Source organism: Equus asinus, chromosome 3, assembly GCF_041296235.1.
Source record: "Equus asinus isolate D_3611 breed Donkey chromosome 3, EquAss-T2T_v2, whole genome shotgun sequence".
In the NCBI taxonomy this organism is placed as follows: Eukaryota; Metazoa; Chordata; class Mammalia; order Perissodactyla; family Equidae; genus Equus; species Equus asinus.
Genome location: NC_091792.1, coordinates 133,556,079 through 133,572,780, shown reverse-complemented (window position 1 = coordinate 133,572,780; position 16,702 = coordinate 133,556,079).

Below are 16,702 nucleotides of genomic sequence, written 5' to 3'. Positions count from 1 at the left end.
CAGCTGCACAATGCACGTGTTAAATGAGTGAGTGAATGAATGCTTGAAAGAAATATCACCATGTGTTTCTTACTGCTGTTGTAACAAATTACCACAAATCAGGTGGTAAAACAACACAAATTTATTATCTTTCATTCATGAAAGTCAAAAGTCCAAAATGAGTCATACTGGGCTAAAATCAAGATGTCGGTACATCTACATCCTTTCAAGTCTCTGTGGGAGAATCAGTTTCCTTGTCTTTTCCAGCATCGGGAGGCTGCCTGTATTCTGTGGCACATGGCTGCATTCCTCCATCTTCAGTGCTGGCAATGTCAGTCTTTCTCACACTGCCATTTCTCTGGTTCTCTTTTCCAATTCCTTCTTTGACTTTTAAGGACCCTTGTGATTATATTAGGCCCGCTGGGATTATCCAGAATAATTTCTTTATTTTAATGTCAGTTGATTAGCAACCTTAATTCCACTGCAACTTTAATTCCCTCCTTTGCCATGTAACCTAACGTGTTCACAAGTTCCAGGAATTAAGATGCAAAAATCTTTGGGCGGGAGGGTAGGGCAAGGTTGTTATTTTGCCTTCTATCCCATGATACTATGTAATTAACTTAAAAAGGAGATAGACTCTGTAAGGAACAGTTTTGTAGATTATGATAGGAATTTTAGACTGTATCTTAAACAGGAACAAATTAAAGAATTTTAGCAGGAGAAACATCAAGAATTCAATTTCTCTTTTTAAGAGATTACTTGTGTGCAGTGTACAGAATTAATAGAAGGAATTAAGAATGGATTTCCTGATGAATTATGTGAAAAGTGTGAAGAAAAGAAAATAGCAGAGCACAGATCCTAAAGTATTTGAATCAAATTTCAGGTTCCCACTTAACTAGCTGTGTGACCTTGGAAAATTCTCACAGTTTCTTAATGGGTAAATTGAATATAATAATGGTACTAAACTCAGTTTTTTGGGTTTTTTTCCTAATAAAACTAATGTGTGCAAAGAACCTATTGTTAGTACATGAATCCCTTAATAACTGTTATACTAATAATTATATTGGAGACAGAATTTACTAAATGAGTGGATGTGGATTTAAGACAAATATTGATAATGACTCCCAAGTTTCTGAAAATCAAGACTTTTTTTAATAGTAAAGACTGGAGTTGGAGCATATGTGGCTAAAGTACCCCCAAGCCTTTACTTTTTTATACGATGAACACAGATGCTTGAGAGAAATCCAAGCACACATGTTGAGAAAAAGTTGCATGTAACATCTATTACTCCAATGCAGGTTTGGAATTGAGAGGAGAATCAATATCTGTTGTCTTATGCCAATGCTGTCTTTCTTCATACAGAAGATGCTACAGATAGTAGTATGCACCACTATTTTTTGTATCACTCAGAAAGAAAAAAATGAATAAAAATTTCAAATAGAAATATGAATATAAATATGTAATAAATTTACAAATAAACTACTTTTTAAATGTTAAAATATGAAAGAAATTTACAGCTCAGAGTTAATATAATAGAGTTGAGTATTTTTGACAACTTACGAGTAGATTAAATCATCTGGGTAAGCAGTGTAGAGTGAAAAGTGAGGGCCTTGGGAAATATGACACATTAGAGTAGAGGTTAAAGAATGGGAGATGAAGAAATAGAAATTATGGATATAGCCAATTCCTCCTTGAAGCTTGACTATCAGTGGGAGGGAACTGGAAGAGGGAATGGTGTCTAACAACCTTCCTTTCCTTTCTTATTTTAAAGATGGGAGCAATTAGCATATGTTTGAAAATTGAAGGCTGATTAACAGGACAAGGTTGGAGGAAGAAACTAATTAGATTAAAGAACAGGAATAAGAAATTAAAAAATATCTTGTAGAAGGCAAGTGATGTGAAGAGAAGTGTATGGGTTCTAGGACTCATGTGGTGTAACTTTTCTTTCAATGGTAGAGAGACAATTCTGCCACCATCACAGGAGGAAAGGAGAAAGTACCTGTGGAGATGCTGGAGAGAGATGGCAGCAGGAGGGTGGAGCTCATTAGACGGCTTCAACTCAGTCAGTGAAAGATGAGGCAAAGTCATCCACTGAGAGTAAGGAGGCAGAGATAAGGTTCAGAGGTTCCATGAGAGAAAATGTGTGAAAAACATTGTAGCAAAGAGCGAACAAATGAATTCAATAAAAGAAATGTACCAACATGGACAAGTGAAATTGAAAAGTCCATTGAATGTAGTGATAAAAAAAATTTACCTCCTACGGATATTGTAAATATCAACTGTTTGGCCTGGCATGTAGTAAGTGAAGCTATTATTATAATCACATAACAAATTCCAGATTACAAAATATTCTTCAGCGGCATTAAACTACTTTAATGCAAAGGAATAACTGGGTTTATTTAGGATTGAGATTTAGCAAATAGGAAAAATAGCAATGGTTTTAGGAAATTTGCTGAAGGGTGAAGATGATTCTAGATCATAGAATTCAAACTGACAAAAAGAAAAGCAAAGTGTATGTATCACTTTGTTCATGATGATGAACACGAATATATTTCGGCTAATAGCAGGAATTTGGTTGAAGAGGTAAGCTATGGGCTAAAATCATAATAAGCCATGGACTATCCACAGGAGTCCACTGGGTGACAATACTGAAGTTGCTTGTATAATTAAATGGCAAGAGCTTTAAAAGAGTAGATAGTTTAATAAGAAATTGAAGGAGTAATAGCCATTGGGAAGAAGCACGAATACTGTTACAGTTTAACAACGTTTAATATCTCGTTTAGATTGAGAAAGAGAGAAAGGGATTAAATGTGGCACTTCATGTCTAACCATGTATAGCTTCATATCTTGTGTTTATTCCTTCAGGAAACAAATATATTTAAGCAATATGCTCGTCAATGGACTAGTTCTAGGAATGCTGTGAAGGACAGAAATGGCAAGTCTCTATCCTCAGTCATCTGCCATGCTAGTGAGAAAAACAGGCTGAAAAAATGGTCATATCAGCCACAAAGGAGACACACAAGATTTTTATGAGATCCTTTATGTATAAAGGAAGACCTTGAGGGGCTGGCCCCGTGGCCCAGTGGTTAAGTTCGAGCGCTCCGCTGCAAGCAGCCCAATGTTTTGTCAGTTCGAATCCTGGATGCGAGCATCGCACTGCTCATCGAACCACGCTGAGGTGGCGTCCCACATGCCACAACTAGAAGGACCCACAACTAAGAATATACAAGTAGGTACCGGGGGGCTTTGGGGAGAAAAAGGAAAAAAATAAAATTTTTTTTTTTTTAAAAAAAGGAAGACCTTGAGGTCCTTTGAGATCTAAGGGTGCAGTAGATGTCAGCCAAACATAAATCTCAGGAATAATGTCTTAAGGAGAAGAAACACCACATGCAATGGCTGTGAACACACAGAATGAAGCGGGTTTATAAAATAAAAAGACATTTTTATCAGAGTGTTGAGAGGAAGAGGAATGAGTTTTGATAGATCAGGCCGGTGATATAGCCACGGGTCAAATGACAAAGTATTGCAGGTTTGGTAAGAACTTCGGCTTTTAAACAAAAACCAAGAGAAACTGTATTATATTACACATGGAAGATATATGATGATATTTCCAGTAAAACATGCATATCACACTTGCTGCGTTGTGGAGAATAACCTGGGGGCAGATGACAGTGGAAATATAGTCAGAGAAATGAGAGAGAGGAAGAGAAGAGGATGAAGTGTATGCGTGTGTGGTATGTGAATATACATTGAGGATACCCACGGGAAATCTATGTCTTTCTCTCAGTATTGCTCTTTCTGTCTCTGTCCATCTCTCTCTGCTGTCTCTGTCTCTCTCTCTCTGTCATACACGCGCACGCACACACACACACACATACACAGAGTAAGCAACAGGACTTGATGATTAATTGGAAGTGGGAGAATAGATTACAATTGAAAGGAATGAGACATCGCAGACATCGCCTGTAACTGAAAGCAGAAAAATATTTACATTTATCCATAATAGAATTAAATTGAGACTGATATGCAATTAAAGGATGTTTAAGTATTTTCAAAAATATGAAAGGCAGTTCTACACAATTTGACATTAAAATCTAAGGAAAATTCCACGACAAATAGGTGAAAAATTGGTCAGTTTATATGAAAGAGCCGAAAATGAAGAAGCTGTAAGGTATACTCTATAGAGACGCTCCTCAGTCTGCACTGAAAAAAACCAACAATTTAACTTAATCAAATGTAGTGTTTAAAGAACAAGTTTTCCAAAACACAGCTGCTCTTCTGCATCTCTCTTTATTGGAATGTTTTAATACATTTCCCTCTACCTTTTAGCTTACTGAAATACTTATTGACTAATGCCTACAGAGATAACCTTTTTCATCTCATTTCAGCCCAGCCTCCATTGTGAGGCACTTTGCTTCCAAAACATTTTATGATACTTGTGTCACATCCCCTCACCCACATATCTCACGCTTGACGGAATCTGCTTTCCATCTGCATTGTGACCCCTAATCTTTAAATCTCATCAGGAATAATTATTAGCCATTTGTTTCAGCCTGATCTCACTCTGCACACCAGATTTTATCCTAAACTCTTTCATCCAAATATATAAAACTAGTTTTCACTAGACTGGTAACCTAAACATATAAGATTAAAACTATTTTTTTTTTTAATAAAACAACTTTTTTTTTTAAAGATTTTATTTTTTTCCTTTTTCTTCCCAAAGCCCCCCGGTACATAGTTGTATATTCTTCTTTGTGGGTCCTTCTAGTTGTGGCATGTGGGACGCTGCCTCAGCGTGGTTTGATGAGCAGTGCCATGTCCGTGCCCAGGATTCGAACCAACGAAACACTGGGCCTCCTGCAGCAGAGCGCGCGAAATTAACCATTCGGCCATGGGGCCAGCCCCATGATTAAAACTATTTTTAACAAGACTGCCCAAATCACATCTTTCATTGTTTGTGTCTTCCATTCAGATTATAAACTGATGCTGAGAATCAAGGATTTAGCTGATACTCATATATTCATAAAATGTCAGCAATATGAGACTCAAGCCGTCACCTACTTCTGCATTTTTCTATAAACTGGTCAGTCAGAAGTCAGGTAAAATTAATGTATTTTCTAAGTTTGAGATTGTATTAATCATATTTCATCATTTTTGACACTTTTCTGGCAACATTTCCAAATATTTCAAGCAGAGAGAAAGATTATCTTCATGAACTGAGTATAAGAATCAACAGGCCCCATCTTTTAAGTGACACTTTTATGATTCCTGACAGAGAGGGGAAAAGAGTGGCATATTGCCTGGCTATCGATAAAGCCAGTTTAGAACGTATATAGCAAAAAACAAAGTCAGTGAAAAATCTCCTGTGCTCCCAAGAGGGAGCTTTAAAAGTTTAGAAATGATCTTTGTGATGCATGTTGACGAATCTGATCATTCTGACATTACAATAGAGGTTCTTGAAAATAAAATGTACAATATGCATCTATGTATGAAAGGCCTAATTCATTTCTAGAGTAGAACAGTCCATTTATGTTTTGTTCAAAAAGTGTGAAGGGCCAATTGAAACAAGTTACAATTGACAAGAGAATGGATTTATGTAGTAATTCAGATAGCTGCGGGAATACGTTTTTATCATGGTTGACCTAGTATGAATCAATACTTTCCCTTTAGAAATACTCTGATTTGAATTCTCATTAGGCCATGTAAAACATCACACTTTCAACATAGCATGTATTCTAGAAATAAAGGCTATTAAGTTTTCAGCAGCCATGGAAAGCCTATAATTTATATCTTAGATGATGAGTCTTCAGATGGCTTTAAAACTGATTACATTTACATTTTTTGATTTAATCATTTCTGTTAGCATTACAAAATGATAGCACATTGTTATACACATGCAAAGCTAATCTTTCTGACTTATGAAAAATAAAAATAGTTCCAGAAAGTTTCTCTGGTTTATGCTCCCTTCTGTGTTATTGCAAATTCTGGATAGTTTATAGTATTTATTTTGAAGTTGGCATAATTTTTTTAGTCTTAAATTCAGTGCAATGTCCATAGCTTCAGAGTCCAGCACTACTCTCATTATAAAATGATACTTTGATCTAGTATTGAAAACAGGGTGGAATTGAAGACTGTGAAAGTAATTTACCATTTTGTGAGTACGGTAACTCAAAATAATGGGTTTTGATGATAAGATGTTGATTGTATAGAACCAAAAGAACATAAATACATACTAAATTGCTGTTAAAAGTATAGCAGGCGTATATATTTTATGTATTTCTTAGAAAAGAGAATTCTACATATAAAATTTTTGTTTTTTCTGCTTGAGAGGAGAGCATAACATGATGATTTTAAAATTGAGGGTACATAACCAAGACAGTACAAACAAAAGCTATCATGATTTTTTAAAAAATGTGCATAGTAGTAATAAATGTTTTAGTCATACTCAGAAAATTGGCATCATTATGTTAATAAAATAATTATGCCCATTTATATACAAAATAAAACTGCAGATGAGTCAACACAGTAACCTCAGTTTTCACTCAACTGATGACTATGTGAATGTTTTAAAAAGTTTGATGCATGAGATGCAACCCTGTTTTTCTGTGTTATCACCAACATACTTCATCATTGCTCTCCCAGAATTATTTCATTATGCTGGCCTCTCTGTGGCCAGTGCACAAAAGGTGAAAAGGACCAAATATTATGTGAACAAACAATAATTTTTACTTAAAATATTCCTAAGCCTTCCTATCATAGTTAGGAAAAAAAAATGATATTCTTTACTATTGCCTTTAAATCTTGTGAGCTGCCCCCAAGCAGAAAATGTAAATTGGTTACCACAAGCACACAGCTAATAAATGGTGTGGAGTAGTTTCCATCCTTTTATTAGCTAAATCCACCACATTTAATGTACATAATTCTATCTCTCCATGTCATGTACAGATTAAAATCTACCTAATTATAGGCATATACTGTCTCTTATGATGAATCATAGATTCACCTATCACTAAGCACAAATTTATCTATTCCTAACTGATGTACTCAGTTAAACAGACACAGAGCAGGTGGGAGGTCCGAGGCAGTGCCTGTTTCTCTCTAAGAGCACGTTTAGATGGGGAGTAAAATGCTTCCCAAGCCAAACTACCTGTGTCACAGATTTCACCTGGACAATTTCTTGCTTTATAAGCATAGTATTTCATGTTTATAAACATTTTAAAATTTATTTATAAATCAAAACAGCTCGGGAAAAATGTTAGTTTTAGCAGAATCTATTTTTTTAAAGTAACCTGAAACTTTTTTTTGTTATCTTTGTCTTGCTAATTTGTAAGCATAATAGACGTAGTGACCTCATTTTGTAAAAGAAAAATGCAAAAACTATAATTTTATACTCTCCACTAAGCATAAATATAGTAAACCAGATGCCATATGGCTCCTCATTATAAAAGTTAGTATTTCCACTTGCTTTGTAAATCTCTTCAATTTTACGGAGCATAAAAAGAAAACTAATTGCTAAGTGAGGTCATAGCATTCTCTCTCTGAAGCACTAAACATTCATAAGCTTAGTATAATTTTTTTCAGGAGAAAAGAAAACTAAATTTGCAAATGGAGGCTATTATGATGTAATTGTTATTTATTTCCTCAGCTTTTTAGGAGATATGTGTTTACTGGGAAACTCTCAGACAAATTTCATTTCTGTCCTTTTAAGCCAAATAAGATGGATTTATTAAAAAGTACAATAATGAGCCTTTTTAGTAATCCAATGTAAATTAGTTTTCACATAAATGAAGATTTTCACAGGGCCAAAATTAAACTCTTTATAAAACTGGTGTAAAATGATTTAGTTAGGCAAGCATTATATTTTGTCTTAACCTTTTCTTAAATCAGCAATTAATTTTAATCTTACAAATTATATTTCTTTTGTAAGATTATTTTTCTGCTTGCTAATTTTTTCGGTATGCACGGATGCACTGTATAATGAAGGAAATAATATCACATACAGTTTTTGGCATAAAGCAATAGAAACTGTTTCCATTGCTTAAAAACTATTATTGATGTGATTTTACCTCTGAGTGTGGTCATAATAAACATTAAATCAAAATATTTTAGGAAAGTTGCAACACTGCTTTTGAATATCAGGCAAATGAATGATTGTTAACTTCAGGCTTTGGTGGTGGCAGTGGCGGGTGTGTGTGTGCGTGTGTGTGTGTGTGGTGAATGAATTGGCAATATACTTTTGCCTCATCTGTAATTTAATGAGTGATTAATTGTGTTACCAGGATTTAGAAGTATTGATTATGTTTTTTAACAATGTTATTTAGAAAACGCAGCATGTGTTGCTTATATTAAATAGAAAGAATATATTGTAGTCATTGACTTTTTATCATTTTATTTTTTATTTTATATATTTTAAAAGACTTTAGTCGTCTTTGTATTATTGTTTTAAAGATATATATACATCAGCATTACATCACTAACACACATTATCAACAGAAAAGAAAGTAAAAATCATATGCTTGGTAGCAGTAAGTTAATACTAGATTTTAGATTAGCTAGAAATATACATGGTAAATCAAATTTTCCTGTGCAAGTTTTCTAAATATGATGCTCAGATATAGTAATTCTCTTCTGTTTTTCAATTATGTGAAAAGTTATTTAGTTTTGCTTTTAACTGTTTACTGACATAAAATATATACTCAAAGATTTAAACAATATAAAAATTACATAAAAGTAAAGCTACACAACATAAAAAAAAATATCCTGGCAATGTTCTCTCAGTGCTGTAGTAATTAAGAAGATAATTGCTAAAAAGCCTTTGTTCAATCTGTGAATCGATTTCTCTTTCTAGTTATGTAATGCTGGATAAACTAGCATTTTCTGTACCCTAATGTAAATAATGTAATTGCATTAGGAATGATTTTTTTCCATATCGAATTCCATCATTTCTGAGGCTATCCTATGTCACATCTGAAGAAACTCTACCTGGTTGTTAGAGGGTCCAGACAAGAGTGTTTTGATGATGGTGCAGTTGGTGAATTGACTAATTATCCTGAGAGTTGCAGGGATTGGTAAAATCAAGACAACAGGCCCAAAATGGAGTTGCTTATGCTAAGTCCCATGTTACCAAATTGAGACTTAACTAATTACAGTTTTGGCTCTCTCAGCAGTGGAATCTTAAACCAGCTAGTCAGAAATCACCTGATTGCACTAGTTAGGTCATCTGCCCGATAGACCCCTGCCATCCCCTAAAGGAAAGTAACCTTGAAATAGCCAACCTGCTTCCTTGCCTACCGTAACTTCCCTGTTCCTGCTCCATTCTGCTCATAAAAAAATCTTCCATTTTGTACAACTTCTTGGAGCTCCTTTATTTCTGCAAGATTGGATGCTGCCTGATTTGAATCAATTTTTGCTCAAATAAACTTAAAATTTTTAATATGTCTCATTTTATCTTTTAACAGTTCTCTAGTGTTGAATCTGCTGATGCGTCTCCACAAAAACCGAAACACAGAAATCCTTCTCCTGAATCATTGAGTGAGTGGATTTTTTAAAAAAATAAATTCATTGAGGGGCTGGCCCCATGGCATAGAGGTTAAATTTACACACTCTGCTTTGGTGGCCCAGGGTTTGTTGGTTCAGATCCCCAGCATTGACCTATGCACCACCTATCAAGCCACACTGTGGAAGCATCCCACATACCAAATAGAGGAAGATTGGCACAGATGTTAGCTCAGTGGCAATCTTGCTCAAGCAAAAAGAGAAGGATTGGCAACAGATGTTAGGTCAGGGCCAATCTTCCTCACCAAAAAAAATTCTGGGTTGGCCCCATGGTGTAGTGGTTAAGTTTGGATGCTCCACTTCAGTAGCCCAGGTTTGTGGGTTCAGATCCCAGGTGTGTGGACCTACACCACTCATCAGCTATGCTGTGGCAGTGACCCACATAAAAAGTGGAGTATGATTGTCATGGATGTTAGCTCAGGGCTAATCTTTCTCAAGCAAAAAGGAAAAAAGGAAGAGTGACAACACATGTTAACTCAGGGTGAATCTTCCACACCAAAAAAAAATTCATTGAGAGCATTTCTTCCTTTCAAGCAGAAATAAAGGAAAACATGTCATATTCCTCCTTGTTTCTAGGATTGTACCAAATGCATGTAATTTCTTACAATAGATAACTTATTCAAAGTTTGCTTATAATATGAAATTTCATATTCCAATTTCTCTTTTCCCACAAGTTTCATTTGAGAATGAAATTTTGTGGAAGAAGCATTTAGAAAGAAATCATATAGCAATGAAGTTCTTCAACAGTGTTATATTTAAAGATATGACCACTCATTCAAACAGGCCTGCAATAATCATTTACCGAGGGTTTGCTATGTGCCAGAAAAAGTACTAAGGCTCTGGATACAGAAGTGTGGGCAGAACGACAGAAGAGTGTAACGTTGCACTAATCAAATAATCATTAAAAAAAAAAAAGAAATCAATTCAATTGGTATAAATTCCAAGTAGGAAGGATAAACAGCACTAAGAGAAGCTAACATGAAAATATGCAACTGGAACTCTCCATATCATTTTAATAAGCCTGCCCCAGACACTCAAAACTATATCTTCCCACTGTTTTGAATAGTCTACGCATGTTGCTTGCCTTCATGATCTTAGCAGGAACTGATTTTCTAATTTGGATTAAAATGACAAAGCATTTCTATTTTAATGGGGAGTTATAAGCATTGTCCCTAAAGCATCTCTCGAATGCTAGGGATGTCTGCATCATCACTGTAGAGCACTGAGAAAAATGCATGGGGAAAAGGTGTAGACATGGTTTCATTTCCACCATTTATAACCAAACACATTGTGTTCCTTTAGAGGCATATCTTGAACTCCAAAAGGCACCGTATAAAATTGTTTTGCAACTTTTTAAAATCATGTTCCAGTTCAAATCTTAAATCTAATGTAAGTGAATTAGAATGGGATATGGTGAGACAGAAGTAATCAATTATTTACACTCTAGAGCTATACCCCATAGAACCCTGAGACTACCCTGGGGTGAGTCACAGCATCCTGAAACAACACATTTTTGCTAAATAATGTAGACTGAAACTAGTTCATCACTTTTACTTATGTTACATGTTTGAGTACTTGTCTCTAAATAGTTAGCAGTTGACCGTAAAAATTTTAAAAATCCCTCTCATATATGGTAAATTATAATTGTCCTGATTTTGTGATAAGAAATTCAAGGTGAAAAATGCTTTATCATTAAATAATCATGTGGGATGTTTTAACTCTTTTTTAAAATGTGGATTGGATACTTTCAAAGTTAGAATATTATTGTGAGAGTATAACGAGTGACAAATGCTGAATGCATACCAGGAAAAATTAAGTAATTTTAAATGCAATTTTTATTTTCCTAAAAATGTAATAATTTAGTACATAAAATGATATTATAATTTAAGCCCTAGAAATTAGAAGAACACTCAAAGATATGAAATCAAATCTTAATATTGTCTTACCTAGTTCCTATCCACGTAAGTAGGATTTAAATCTTTGCTATTTCTCATTCATCTGCTTTCATTCATCTATTTCTGTTTCTTGAAACACACATTTTATTTTAGAGTAAATATGTTTGTAGTAGAATAAAATATTAAGGGTTTAATCAATAAAGCAAATTACAGGTTAATACTTTCACTTGTTTTGTGGAATATTTTTATATTTGATTTTAAGGCAAAGTATCAGTATGAAGACTATTTGGATACATGAAAAATAAATTTCGTTTTAATTTATGGGATAGATCTCACTACTTAAGACTCATTTTGAAAAAATTCATATGAATTAATGAAAATTGCTTAATTATAATCTTTATAAATTTATACAATGCTTCTGGAAAATAAATTGACAATATATATCAAGAACTCTTATACTATTTATAACTCTAGTTCAGTAATTGTACTTCTATGAATTTATCCTAGGGGAATTTTATCAAATACTTATGTATCAAGACCTGAATCAAAACATTATTTTTACTCTACATAATGTAAATTTATAGAGCTAGAAAAATATTTGAACATGTTTGGGCCACCAAAGCCTTATTAAAAGTATTGGATAAATTGAGAAGCAATATAGTATATCATTTTTAATTTTCATTTCCTTGAACAGACTTTAATATTTAAGAGCCGTGGTATCTATTCTCCGAATTTTGAATTTTCTGAATTTTTGAATTTTGAATTTTACTTATTTATTTACTTCTGCATGAAAGAAAAGCTTTGTTAAGTCATGTAATTGTTACACTTTTTATAAATTGCTATGTGGAATACCCAAACATTTTAAAATGACTTAGGAGTCATTTTAAACAACTAGCATATCTTTAGCAAGAAAGTTTCACTTTCACGATTTTCTCTGCCCCCACCCTCACTGCTCAGCTCTAGAATATTCATTTGTTTTCTTATTTAGTAAATTTACTCATAGTCATTTGTCAGACCTTTTATTCTGCAAACAAATTTCTTAATAATTAAATATACAATGTAATGATACGATTAGACAGTTACAGGACTTGAAATGTTTAAAAACAACACATAATTACAGAGTTACAAAAAGGGCAGCGGCATCTTTCAACAGTGTTTCACAGGTATTTATTAGGTACTATATGTGTTACAATAATTAGAATTATATATAATGTATTTAATACTTCAAAATTAAATTTAACAATACATTTGTAACAATTAAAAATTTTTAATGACTGAAGTATTTTATATTGAGTTATTCCTATACTTAAATTTTAAAGAACAAACATATCCGCATACACAATTTATAATGTAAGCATGTTAATACAATATAAACACGTAATATTTGTCATTGTGTAACTGGCTTATTTGACCATAATGTCCTTCGGGTTCATCCATTTTGTCTCAAATGGTAGAATTTCCTCTTTTTTAATGCTGAATAATATTCTATTGTATATACAAATACATACTACATTTTCTTTATCTGTTAATAGACATTTGCTTTATTTCCACCTCTTGACTATTATGAATAATGCTGCAATGAACATGGGAGTGCAGACATCTCTTCAATACCCCAATTCAAAAAAACAAAGAGGAGCAATTGACAGTCTTTAGGAAAAGAACTAAATTTGCTAAAAAGTTTTAAAAGGAGTTCTGAAACTCTATTTGAGGAAACTTTTATTGTTATCATTTTTAGGAAAAATATGCTTATACCTTCTAGTAATGTTGGTGAATTTCTCCCTCATGTTTGGAATTTTTGGAATAATTCTAGTTTGTTAATACAAAAGCTAATTTTTCTGATTTCCCAAAGTTCCTAATAGTGATAATTTGATATTCTAATTTCAAATAATAAGTACATGATAACATAAAGCAAAGAACTTTCATTTTATGGAATGTCTGTGTTCCACATTTAATATTCAGAGGAATTTTTATGCAATATAATAATTATAAAATAATAATTACTGTCATAAACATATATTACATTTTTCAAAATTTTTAAAAAAATAGAATAAAGACAAAAGCTTTGGAAAATATATGTCCACATTAGTAGTGTCTAATATATTATGTCTTTATTCCATTTCAATCTCTTTTTATTGCATAAGTATACCCTTATTAAAGGCAAGGAAAGCTTTGAAAGTATAAAGAAAAAAGGCAATTTTGAAATATTTCCGAGATATACATAGTTTTTTGAATAAATTAAATTAGATTTACTTGAATAATACATCAAGTCTCACTAAATATTGGAAGTCAGTCTTGAGGTCCTGGAACTTATTGGCTAAATAGTCACTTCTGTTCCATCACAGATATGTAACTGTAGTTTTGTCTATAATTAAGCAATTTGATAAATTTTATCATGTGCAATATTGCCTATTCTAGATTACAAAAGACTTCTCACAACCTTCAACTTTCTAAGTAACTTGAACAACACAACTAACTGCATGATCTATGAATTTAATAAAATATTTATGGAAATAAGCTCCACATAAGTATGCAAAGGTAGCTGGATGAATCACAATGCTTCTGTTTGAGTCATGAAAGCAAACTTAAATGAAATTAATGGACTTTCCTAGTATTTTCTGAATAGATAATTTGCTAATGACTTTAGATGCCATAAATTTTAAAGAAATTTTCTTTATTTCTTGGAAGTCAGTTTAATATTCTACTAGTTTATAAAGGTTTATTTTTAGGAAAGTATCTTTAATAAGAGAAAGGTCAGTTATTAAATAACAAGTCATTGTCTGTATGTGTGTGTGTATGTGGGTGTATGCATGCTTGATTGCTGGTTTTCCCTTATTCTTTATGTTAATTTTGCTATTAGCTCATATTTGGATTGAATAGTATTAATACTGTTGGTCTTTTAATATAGTCCCTATACTTTGTGCTGCAGTTTTTGTTTATACCATGCCATTTGTTTATTAAATTTTGAACTGTTTTAGAAGATAAATAGATATTCTAATAAATTTTTTTTCCAAATTCCCTGTTAAATAGATGCATCATGATGTTGTTAGATCACCTTGGGCAATGATAATCAAAATAACTCAGAATCGTGGGCATTACATCTCTTTTATATCTCAAACACTGAATACAGCAACAACTCCATGTATCTTCTCTAATGCCAATATTTTAAAAAGTGAAATGCAAATTCACTTATTTTAGTACAAATTTGGAGTTCTTCTACCTAGAGAAAGAAACTTGAACATGTCACTATACTCTGTCTCCCCAGATCACCACAATTTTCTTAATAATATGAAACACCCAAAGCTCAAATATTGTACATAATTACTATCAGAAACATCTTAAATTTTTCTTTTGCACAGTCTTCAAAGACGTACTGTGTAGTTGTCAAATAATTTTTACAATCCACATCTTACAGAATTTAAGTGGATCCGAGTGAGCCATTGTCTTAGCTGGATAGAGGATGAGAGATGACAGAAGGACAATTTGTGATTGCAAGAATAAATATTTATTTGGACCTTGGTTCCAAAAATGTTATAATGGCAACTGTTATCTAAGCTCTGTGGCAAGTTCCTTAAAACAGCTGTTGGCCAGAATTTAAGGGGCTCATGAAGAAAAAGAGCTGGCATGATTTATTTATTTGAACAAGGGAACTAGTTTATTTATCAAAGTTCTTCATAATAAGTCAGGGAAGAGAGAAATATCCTAGTGGCAGAACTAGGAAGTAGTAGTTAACTTCAGCAGATGGAGGTGGGACAAATCCTAATAAAAGAATCTTGTGAATGAGACGATAACATTTGATTAGGTTTAAATTTCATGTAAGTTTCCATTGGAGTATGTAGAAACTATTTCAACTTAATATCTCCTAAATCTCCTCAAATTGTATAGATATTATCTGAAAATGCCGCTGTGATGTGTGTATGCGCAGTGCATGCACATACCTAGGAATGGTGTATCTAGTAATTTAAAAACGTACTAAAAAAGTCAAATGCAGGAAAACTTAGGAGACAAAATTATATTGCAAATGATAAATATTTTGGGGGGCTGGCACCGTGGCATAGTGCTTAAGTTCAGCACACTTCACTTCAGCAGCCCAGGTTCACAGGTTTGGATCCCAAGCACAGACCTACACCACTTGTCAGCCATGCTGTGGCAGTGATGCATATGTAAAGTGGAGGAAGATTGGCACAGATGTTAGCTTAGGGCTAATCTTCCTCAAGAAAATAAATAAATAAATATTTTGAAGAAATAAGTTCAAGAAAATGAGATGATAGAAACTTCCAATCTATAAGCCATGAGTAGGTGTATATTCATATAGGAATGGTTGAAAATTGTGTTAAAGAGAATTCTTCACAAGTACTTATTTTTTGAGCATCACCTATGAGTAACTGTTGAATGGGTGATAAAAAATGAATAAGTGATTTGAATGAATGAATATTCAGGGTTATAGTGGTAATAATTTTCTATACCATAGCAGCAGTAATATTATAATGAAAAGAACATCAAATTTGGTATCAAAACACCATAGTTTTGGTCCAGGCTTTGCCTTTGTCTCTGTAAACTTCCTTTACTTAATGGTTTAGGCCTTAGTTTACAGAAATGCACATCACTTCAATAAGAAAGCTTTTGGTATTGTTTTTTTGATAATTTTTAAAATTATGTAGCATACAGTTTCCTTCTCCAGAAAGTGAAGGATTGTGATTGAAGGAAAGTGATTGAAGGGTTCACAGATTACGTAGGCCAGGAATAAATAGGGAATGGTGGAGACAGGAAGTGCCTGCCTATCTTATTTAGAGGATAGAACCCACACTGAGTTCCACCTAACTGTTGTCATGTGGCGATGTGGTATCAACATTGATGGTTCTTCTAACTATGCTCTAGAGAAGCAAGGCAGGTAAACTTTGATTTGAAGGTTTTCAATTTTTTAAATAATTAGTAATTCACTTTTTAAACCATGTAAGCCTACATAATAGAAGCCAAATAAAATGAATCTGTAGTCAGGATGCAACATCAAGATAAATGTATAATTGCTATGATTAAACAACTGTAGGAATTGGAAGGAGAACTGGTATAGAGGCAATTACAATAAAATATTTAAGGGAAAATTAAATTGGAGTGAATATTTAGAAACAATACAGGACATCATAATTTTGAAGGATGAACCAACAGCAAAGGACAAATTAATAGTGTAGAAAAAGTAATCTTTGATGTGGAAGATCTACTTGAAAACAATTCCTCAGTGCAGAGAAAAAGGACAAAATTATGAGGGAAACGATAAA